This window comes from Cynara cardunculus (assembly GCF_001531365.2).
Source record: "Cynara cardunculus var. scolymus isolate 2C chromosome LG 3, CcrdV1, whole genome shotgun sequence".
Lineage (NCBI taxonomy): Eukaryota > Viridiplantae > Streptophyta > Magnoliopsida > Asterales > Asteraceae > Cynara > Cynara cardunculus.
The window spans coordinates 17,967,029-17,977,825 of NC_037530.1; the positions used below are offsets into that span (position 1 = coordinate 17,967,029).

Below are 10,797 nucleotides of genomic sequence, written 5' to 3' on the forward strand. Positions count from 1 at the left end.
ATTTTCAAAATCAGTAAGTGTGCGGAGGAAGATAAGGTGACATATGCGACATCCATGCTAAAATCAGAAGCCCTTTTCTGGTGGGAAATAATTACRAACTTAAGGSGCGAAGAGGCTGTRGCAAGAATGACATGGGGTGAGTTTAAGGTGTTATTTAATGAGAAGTTTTGTCCTCGAACTGCGATAAAGCAATTGGAAAAGGAATTTTTGAGGTTGGAACAAGGAATCATGACAGTCCGGGAGTATATAACAAGTTTTACAAAAAAACAAGGTTTGCCGAACACTATGTCTCGACCGAGGAAATACGGGTAGAGCGATACATCTTGGGACTAAAAGCATCTATTCGGGAATTTGTTCTCACTATGAGTCCAACCACATTTCAGGAGGCAGTAAACGCTGCGGAAATTCAAGAGAAAGAGATGAATCGTCAAGATGCTGAGCGGGGCCAAATAAAAAGAAAATGGGAATGTCCGAACAATGAAAGCAGGAAGCCAAAGTTTCTGGGTTCAGAAAAGAAGACATGGCAAGAGCAAGCTGCTAAACCATGTCCTAAATGCAACCGTGTGCATAAAGGAGAATGCATGGTTAAGCCGAGGATGTGTTACCGATGTGGGAAGCCAGGACATCTGTCTTAGGATTGCAAAGTTGAGCGAAGGGAGCGACTATGCTTCATTTGTAAGTCACCCAACCATATACAAACAAATTGCCTTCAGCAGAAGAATGAGCATACTACAGGTCAAGGTGGAAGTCAAAATGGAAAAAGGGAGGAAAGGCGAGCTGAAGTAACTAAGTCAAAAGGAAGAGTCTTCCACATGACAGCAACAGAAGCCGAGGAGACACCAGACGTGGTGACATGTACCTTTCTGGTCAACTCTGTACGTGCTAGAGTACTCTTTGATTCTGGAGCAAACCGTTCTTTTGTGTCTACAACTTTATATGATTATCTGCATAGAGTACCAAAGCCTTTAAGTTCAGCCGTAGAGGTAGAAACTGCCGATGATAATAGGGTCATAATTAGAGAGGAGTATGATGACTGCAATATTCAAATAGACGGTTGTTCGATTCCATTAAAACTACTCCCTATGACTCTCGGGGAATTTGATATAATAATTGGAATGGACTGGTTAGCTGAAAACCAGGCAAGAATTATGTGTAACAAAAAGATAATTCAGATTGAATTACCCGATAATGGAACCATAGTAATTTATGGAGATAGAAGAAATAAGAAATCTAAGCATGATCTCCCTAGTTAAAGCGAGGCGGTGTGTAAGAAAGGGATGTCAAAGTTATTTGGCATATGTGATAGATGCTAGGAAAGAGAAAATGAGTATGGAAGACATTGTTGTTGTGTGGGAGTTTCCTGAAGTCTTTCCGGATGACCTGACAAGTCTACCACCCGAGAGATGGGTAGAGTTTCAGATTGATATTGTACCGGGAGCTGCACCTGTAGCTCGAACACCCTATCGTCTTGCATCGTCAGAAATGAAAGAGCTAATGACTCAGTTGTAGGAGTTGTTAGACAAGGGTTTTATACGCCCTAACACCTCGCCCTGGGGAGCGCCGGTGTTATTCGTTAAGAAGAAGGATGGCACAATGCGGATGTGCATCGACTACCACAAGCTTAACAAAGTAACCATAAAGAATAGGTACCCACATCCAAGGATTGATGATCTTTTCGATCAACTTCAGGGTGCCAGTTATTTCTCAAAGATCAACCTACGCATCAGCTGAAGGTCCGGGAGGAGAATGTGCCTAAAAGAGCTTTTAGGACTAGGTATGGGCATTATAAATTCATAGTAATGCCATTTGAGTTGATAAATGCACCTGTAGCTTTCATGGATTTGATGAACAGAATATGCAAACCCTACCTAGATAAGTTTGTCATTGTTTTCATAGATGATATTTTAATTTATTCTCGCACTGAGAATGAGCATGAGGAACATCTTCGCATGGTTTTGAGGTTGCTGAAACAGGAAAAATAATACACGAAGTTTTCGAAGTGTGAGTTCTGTCTCTGAGAAGTTCAATTTCTAGGGCATGTGGTGACCCAAGAAGGAATAAAAGTAGATTCGGCCAAGGTAGACGCTATAAAGAAGTGGGAGCCACCAAGGACCCCTTCTGAGATACGAAGCTTCTTGGGATTAGCTTGTTATTATCGAAGGTTTATTCAGGACTTTTCACGAATAGCGACGCCCTTGACAGCACTAACAAAGAAATGTGTGAATTTTGATTGGAAATAATCTCATGAAGAGGCATTTAGAGTCTTAAAGGAAAAGTTGAACACCACACCAATATTGAACTTACCAGAAGGAGCTGAAGGGTTCGAAGTCTACAGTGATGCTTCCAAGCTAGGACTTGGTTGTGTGCTAATGCAACAAAGAAAAGTTATTGCATATGCTTCATGTCAACTGAAAGAACACGAGCAGCGATACCCAACTCACGACTTAGAGTTGGCAGCTGTGGTGTTTGCATTGAAGATCTGGAGGCACTACTTATATGGGGTGAAGTGTCAAATTTATATTGATCACAAGAGTCTAAAATACTTGTTTGATCAAAAGGACCTGAACATGAGACAACAAAGGTGGATGGACTTGCTGAAGGATTATGACTGTGAAATTTTATATCTAGGGTGGCAAATATGGTGGCCGACGCATTAAGTCGCAAAGAAAGGAGCAATCGGGTGAAGATTAAAGCAATGAGGATGGAGGTCACTTCTAGTTGGACCGATGAACTCAAGAAAATTCAAGAAGAAGCTTTATTAGAGGGAAACTTGAAAGGAGAGAGAATGGTAAGGGTTGGTCCGTTGTTTGAAGATAACAATCTGGGGTTAAAGTGCTATAAAGGCAGAATTTGGATTCCTTGCTTAGGCAACTTTCGTAACCAAGTGTTAGATGAAACCCATAAATTTCGATATTTTATCCATCCGGGTAACAATAAGATGTATCGAGATCTTCATCAATCTTACTGGTGGTGAGGGATGAAGAAAGACATAGCCCATTATGTCGAAAGGTGTTTGACATGTCTACAAGTCAAAGTTGAACATCAACGACCATATGGTAAGCTACAACCCCTAGAAATTCCGATGTGGAAGTGGGACCACATCACAATGGACTTTGTGACGAAACTCCCAAGAACACCAAAGGGTTATGATGCTATCTGGGTAATCGTTGATAGACTCACGAAGTCTGCACATTTTCTGCCAATTAAAGAAACGTACTCGATGGAAAGACTAGCTAAGTTGTATATAGACGAGATTGTGACTCGTCATGGTGTTCCATTTTCAATAGTCTCTGATAGGGACAGTCGGTTTACCTCTACATTTTGGCAAAGCTTTCAAAGAGAGTTGGGATCACGAGTAAAGTTAAGTATAGTCTATCACCCACAAACAGATGGTCAAAGCGAGAGAACCATTCAAACTCTAGAAGATATGTTGCGGGCATGTGCTATCGATTTTGCAGGATCATGGGAAAGCCATCTCCCATTGATAGAATTTTCCTATAACAATAGCTATCATGCTAGCATTCAAGTCGCACCATATGAAGCTTTGTATGGGAGAAAGTGTCGAACGCCATTATGTTGGAATGAGGTGGGTGAAAAACAATTAGTTGGCCTCGAAATAGTTCAGCAGACTACCAACACGATAAAACAAATAAGAGAAAGGTTAAAGGTAGCACAAGATAGACAGAAAAGCTACGCTGATAAAAAACGAAAGTCGATAAAATTTCAAGTTAGGGACAAAGTTATGCTTAAAATTTCACCGTGGAAAGGCGTAAGTTCGTTTTGGAAAGTTAGGGAAGCTAAGTCCTCGTTATATTGGTCCTTACAAGATAACTGAAAGGGTATGTGAGGTTCCCTATAAGTTGAAACTACCTGAAGAACTTCAATGCGTCCATAACACGTTTCACGTATCTAATTTAAGAAAGTGTTTGGCGGATGAGAGCGCCGAGGTAACTCTTAAGGATATAAAGGTGGACAAGACACTAAGTTATATTGAAGATCCAGAGGCAATTATCGATAGGAAAGTGAGGAAGCTAAGAAACAAAGAAATTGCTCTCGTGAAAGTCCAATGGAAACATCATAGGGGGCCGGAAGCAACTTGGGAACCCGAGAAGAATATGAGGTTGAAATACGCCCATTTATTTGCATAAGGCAAATTTTGAGGACGAAATTTTGTTAAAGAGGGGAAGTTTGTAATAACCCAAAAGAAAAAAAAAGAAAAAAAAGAAAATGATTGCTAGATAATAAATTATAGATATTGGTTGTGTAAATGCAGGGAAATTGAATGGTTTATAACTAACATTGATGGTAATTCAATGTCATGCTAACCAATGGGCATGAAACCCCCAAGACTTATCGTTTCCTTTTCCGTAACTACCGATAGCTTAGCATAAAAAGGGGATTTTGTAACCTTATGTGAATTTCGGTCGATAAGAACTATTACGGACAAAGGCAACGGTAGACACTGAAATGAAAGTCGACGGTATTGTACATCGCAGCTAATTCGACGCCAATCGGTAAGTGTTTCATACCAATTGTTTAAATTATGTTTACTAGATAATCACTCTAGTCGCTCGATCGTTTGGGTGGGTTCCGAAGGGGCAACGGTGGCCAACGGTCACCGGAAGCACCCCCACCGTTCTTCACAACGGTAATCAAGGTGAGATCGGGTTGATAAACGGTGACCCTCGTGTCGATTCTAGGAGATAGAACTTATGTTTAGTGTGTGTAAGTCAATATACTTATATAATGGATGGACGACGTTTCGTTGCTACGATGAATTGAAGGGTTAAAAAACTCGTTATGATGAGAGGTTTATTGAGTCTCGTTAATTCTATGTGTTGATTCACCGGAGTTTAACAAATTAGGACATAAGTATTGCTCGTCGGAAACTGCTTGGGATTATTTGCAGAAGTGACACACACACAAACACACACACACACACATATATATATATATATAAGCATTTCATGCATGCACCGTCATGCATATATATAATAATAATAAAAGAAACTACTGTTGGATGCTATATACCTATATATATGTATATATATACATAAATCAAATTGTAAACAAATAGCTAAGCATGGGTTATAAAAATAAAAATAAATAAATAAATAAAATGTGTCAAAAGTACTAGTCGATCATCTCTAAGGAAAGTCGTATGTTACAATCAACATTATGGTCTTTGATCTGTAGGGAGACTCTAACCACTTAAAAGAGCGCTTGAGACAATAACTACTACGGTGAGTTATACGTGACTTTCCTAAAAATGGTTGCACATTTTATTTACAATTATATGCAAGCTTGCTGAAATTTTTCTCGATATATTTGAATATCATGTATGCATAAATCGTGCCTTATTTTATAAAACATGTGTGGCAATGTGGGCTGTACTACGGTATGATTCCATAAAGACAAGCATGCTTTGTGAGCTTGTCTAAGCCGTAAGTGCGGACATGTTGTTTGAGTTCGCCAGGTAATGCTGTTTGAGTTCGTTAGGTAATGTTGTGTGAGGTAGTCATCTCTCATAATGCCACTAGCTTTGTGAAGTGTGTTGTTTAAACTGTATGCATGATAAATTATGACGTTTTGTGAAATCTATTTTTTACGTGGTGTATGCATTAAAACCGTTAAGTCACTAGGCCCTTGGCTCACCCAACTCCTTTCAAAAACAATTATGCAACCAGGTCGTCTCATACAAGAGAATAATAGCAAGGGAAAAGAGAGTTTAGAACCGGCTATTGCGGAATAAAGGTTTGGCGTGAAGACTATCTGGGATTTGATATGGATATCATTAGACATATGTTCCTTTTAAGTTTTATTAGTTTAAAAAAAATACTTCCGTTGCGTTGAACTATTTAGACTTTATGACTTATTTATACATGGACGTTTATTATATTAAAAAGAAAAAAATTTGGGTCTTTACATAAACGGCCCCTTACTGTTAAAAATGTAGTTAGTTTTGCTTTTTATTAGTTCCCAAACTCATTTATGGTTTGTTCCTGGTCAGATTCTACTTGATTCTACTTGGGGAGCAATTTGAATTCTTTTTTTTTAAGCCATTTGAATTCTTTTTTTTAAGCCATGGAGTTGTAAGATGGTTGTTGGCTGGGTGAATCATTTGTCTGTGCAGTTTCCGATCAGATATGGTGCTTGTGGTGCATTATGTTGTTTGTTGGATTTAAATGTTAGGGAATCAGATTTAGATAGTTGTGGTCAGACTTGTTTTGTTGTACCATAGTTGGATTGGAGGTTGGGGGCTATGTGTTTTTGTCTCTATCCTATGATGTCTTTTTGTTCAATTGTGGATTTCATTGCTATGAAATGCTTAGCTTTAATAGGTTGGTTGTAGTATATATTGTTTTAATTCATGCATATTTGACTTATTAGAAACGAGATTCTTCCATGAGCCTGTACACTCTGTAGAAATTGGTGATGCTGAGTTTCATAGTATTTTGTCCTCCTTAACGAATTGATATCTATTAAAACAATGCCAAACATGTTTTTTAAGGTGGTCAATTATCAATTCATTGATTTTAAGGATATAACAATTTGTGATGTTTTATGTCGATAAACGTTTACCCGATAAGCGCTTGGTAAACAAATGTGTTTGTTTTTACAAGTATTCACAAACAATTTGTTTTTTTACAAATGGTTGCAGTTGCAAAAGTAGACTAACATCTTAAGAGTTCTAAATTTCAATTTGAATGAATTTGACAAACTTTTATAACCTGCAAAAGTAAGTTTGAGTGACGAATCTTACCGGTAAACAGCTATCAGATAAGCGTTTGGGTAAATGGCCTGAAGTTAAGTCCCACATTAGGTGCGTGTATCCCTTACGTCGTAGGAGTATATGAATGTATGTGTACATCTTATCCACTTGGATCTTATTTTGAGTGAGATACACCGAGTATGTTTGAGGTGTCAATTTCTCTATTCATAATAAAATTTGACATCCCGTCGCATTGCGTAGACACACAACTCGTATATATATGTATATATATATACATATATATATACATATATATAAAATAATCATTAAATTAGTATATAATATATTATAATACGTAAAATAGAAAATTATGATAATCAATATATAAAATTAAAATTAGAATCAATATAGAACTAAAAATTTATTACAATCAATATATTAATATGTATAAAAGATAGAGACAGATTATAGTTTATATATATATATATATATATATATACTAGTGGTGTACCCGCGCGATGCAGCGCGGGTAAATCACAATTCGAAAATATTAGTTTGGCTTTGAATTATGAGTTTATGTGGTTATTTTACAAGTCAACTAATGTATAAAATCGAATGAAAAGAAAATTGCACATATGTAGGGTTTCTGAAACCATCTACTCAAATCTCATTACAAAACTTGAACTTTTGAATGAACAAAGAAATACAATCRTTTGTAAAATAATGTCCATCCGTAAAATAATTATACCTTATTCATCACGTAAAAYTTCTTGATAGACGACRTTTGARGTGTACAYTCCGGCAYGATTGATTTTTTTAACAGGCTTCACTAACACCTTCGTATATTATGCGTATATTATGATATCTTCGAATCATGCAAACAACTTGTATCTCTAGTGAATCAAGTAGAGAAAGCATATACAGAAGAAATGGATGCACACTGAAACCACTGGCTGATCAGAGAGCTTTAACATATCAAAAATTCATTTTGGAAAAATATACTTCTAMAGCCATAATCAGTAACTCAACCTTCTAAAATCGGTTATTTTAGACATAAAAGAGTGATTAGTAGCAGCCAAGTAACATTAGTTACGCTTTTAATCATGCCAGGTAACATCATAGCAGCCTTTTGATCTTTAACAAAAWGAGATTGCAAAAAGCATTGGTATTATGTCCACCACAATAGTACAAATACATATACACACACAGATTGYTGTTTTGGCAAAAAGTCCATGTAAAAAGAGCTCCCAAATCATAATAATACAGACTACTGGCAGCAGCAAAAAAAATAATCCAAAAACCAACATAGGTTACTGAAATCATTAAAAAGTTGGGGGGGGGGGGCTGTTTCTATTTGAAGAACAAAACACACATACGCACAAACTTTTGAAGTTCTGCTTTGTTTCACCTACATAGGTTACTGAAATCATTAAAAAGTGTGTTGTTATCCAAACTTCAATGTTGCTTATAATGATATTTTACTGTTGAATTATATGTTTCATTGATCTAATTTAGGGAAGAGATTGTTATATTTGCAGTAAGATCTTACCCACCAGAGAACTTGGTTGAAACTGAAAAGCAGATGAAGAAGTTGAAGCAGAAAAAGGAAACAACAACGGAAGATCTGCAGAGGGAAGAAGCATTCTTTGCACATGTCAAGTACAATTTCAAAGTTAAGAAGCAAGAGTTTGTTAGGTTCATGGCACAAAGCTCACYGTATGCCATGCAGGTAAAACATCTATGTGCCCATCCAAATTCAAGATTCTCTACTAATTGAAATATAAGACAAGTTGATTGAAACCCTTCAATAATGASAATATTAATGAAACTTTGCTTTGACTATTTTGTAGTACCCAATTCAAGMAACTCCAAGGAGAACGACTCCTAGATGATGATGGTTCGATGGAAGCAGATAATACATGAAAAGATGCTTTCTGAAGCAGGCATGTCAAAACAGTGAGAAAAAAGAACAAGTTGTGTGTGTATGTATAGGAGGATGCACAGATTAGCAGACATTTCTATGCTCTAAGTCATGCACAGATTAGCACCAACCTAACAGGTACAGGGGATACAAAAAAAATAAAATTTTAAAAAGTACACTTGGCAAACCAAGAAGCACGCAAGGTAACGGCCTCAGGAATTCTAATATAAGTGATAGTTAGGGCAGATTTAGAGCATATGGATGCTTAGCCTTTCACTAATGCTAAATATCAGTGCTTTAATGATAACAGACACTCAAATCAAACACACACACAAAAATTCTTARTTCCAGAAACCTCGATTAATTTCAAAACTTGCTGATAGAGCATCACATTGCGTAGAGACTGAGTGCAGAGCATGGCTTAAAGAAGTTTTAGACTGAGTGCAGAGACTGAGTGCAGACTGATTGTCATGCTGGGGGGGCTGTTTCTATTTGAAGAACAAAACAAACATACACACATCAAAACACACATACACACATTAAAACAATACATACACACACAAGACTTAACTGTTTGATTCTAGGTGACAGTTAGCTCTTATACATATTCAAGAAGATTTCTGTGTTAGAGCAGATTTAGAGCAGGTTCTAGGTGACAGTTAGCTCTTATACTGCTATATCTAAACACACATATAAATCCTCATGGATGATTGTCATGCCGGGGGGGGGGTGTTTCTATTTGAAGAACAAAACATCAAAACAGTGAGAAAAAAGAACAAGTTGTGTGTGTGTATGTATAAGAGGATGCAACCTGTTTACATGCTTGGGGGGGCTGTAGGTTGCTGCTTTGATTTAGAACAGCAGGTACAGGCCGTAACAATGTATTTATATGCTCTTGAAGAAGTTTTAGACATTTCATGTATTTATATGCTCTTGAAGAAGTTTTAGACATTTTCATGTATTTATATACTCTTGAAGAAGTTTTAGACATTTCTATGCTCTAAGCCATGCACAGATTAGCACCAACCTAACAGGTACAGGGGATACAAAAAATAAAATTTAAAAAGAACACTTGGAGGCTGTTAATGTATAAGACAGTAACAGGGGGCTGTTAATGTATAAGACAGTAACAGGGGGCTGTTAATGTATATGTATCAAATCATATGAAGTAACAGTCATGCATGATGACAGCAGGTATGAACTGTGAGGCTGTTTGGTTGTGCAGGTAGTAACAGTCATGCATGATGACAACAAAAGGGAGTAAATCAAATGGACATGAAAACTACATTTTTAAGTAGAAACTTAAATAAATACAYGTTAAACAACATGAGGACTTCGTTCCCCCTTGCCAAGTTATTAGAGAAAGTGTCATCTAAGTTCAATCACTTAAGATTAAAAATCACACTTCAACAGGCGGCGGATCAAACTTCTCCTCCGTCAATTTCTTCTTCTGTCCCCATTCCTTCCACGCCTCGTCCTCCTCGTCGTCCACCACATCATCTAGCTCATCAGGAATGTGAATCCGCGCATTTTTCCCGCCTAATACGCCGCTGTTTCCATAAACAATTAGAATCAGAGCTAAAAAATTAAATTATTAAACCCTAGCTTAACTGACCTTTGAAAACCTTCACAGAAATCGGTCGCTTGAAACCTCCACAGAAATGTATCGTGCTTGAATCGCTTGAAACCTCCACAAAATCGGTCGCTTGATGCAGTATTGTGAGCCTCTGGAGTTCTCATTAGATKCCTGTTTCTAGAACCTGAGTTTTGAAGAACATGTAAACCAAATCAATACCTCATAGAAATTGCTAGGGTTTTGAAGAACCTGTGGAGAAATCAAAGCCTCAAACTTCTGGTTATATGCACATATGAGATTGTCTTGGGAGCCGGCCATTTCTGCAAAGGTTGCARCAATTGAAGAAAGCAAAGGGCTGACCTTACTAATTGGGAAGAAGGCGCAGAGGAGGAATCATGAAAAGGAAGAGGAACAGAGGAGGAAGCTAGAAAAGAGGAGGAAGCTGGAAAAGGAATAAGAACAGAAAAAAGCTCATTTTGACCTTACCCATTTTTGGCGGAAGAGATTGTCACCGGAAAAGGAAGAGAGAAAAACAAGGTTAAACTCAATGCATAAAACACTTGTACATTGTGCTTTGTAACTTGTCTT

At 37.4% G+C, this 10,797-nt stretch overlaps 1 long non-coding RNA gene across 2 annotated transcripts; it reads right to left on the reverse strand.

Annotated features, from left to right (window-relative positions):
* Positions 1-9,961: 9,961 nt before the first annotated feature.
* LOC112510517 lies at positions 9,962-10,548 on the reverse strand. Of its 2 annotated transcripts, none has more exons than XR_003068946.1 (3): positions 10,459-10,548; positions 10,249-10,393; positions 9,962-10,172 (listed from the first exon to the last, which is right to left on the reverse strand). It is a non-coding gene; the product is annotated as an uncharacterized LOC112510517 (long non-coding RNA). The 2 variants fall into 2 exon arrangements; XR_003068947.1 differs by having other exon boundaries at positions 10,249-10,380; positions 10,459-10,513.
* Between the last annotated feature and the right edge of the window lie 249 nt (positions 10,549-10,797).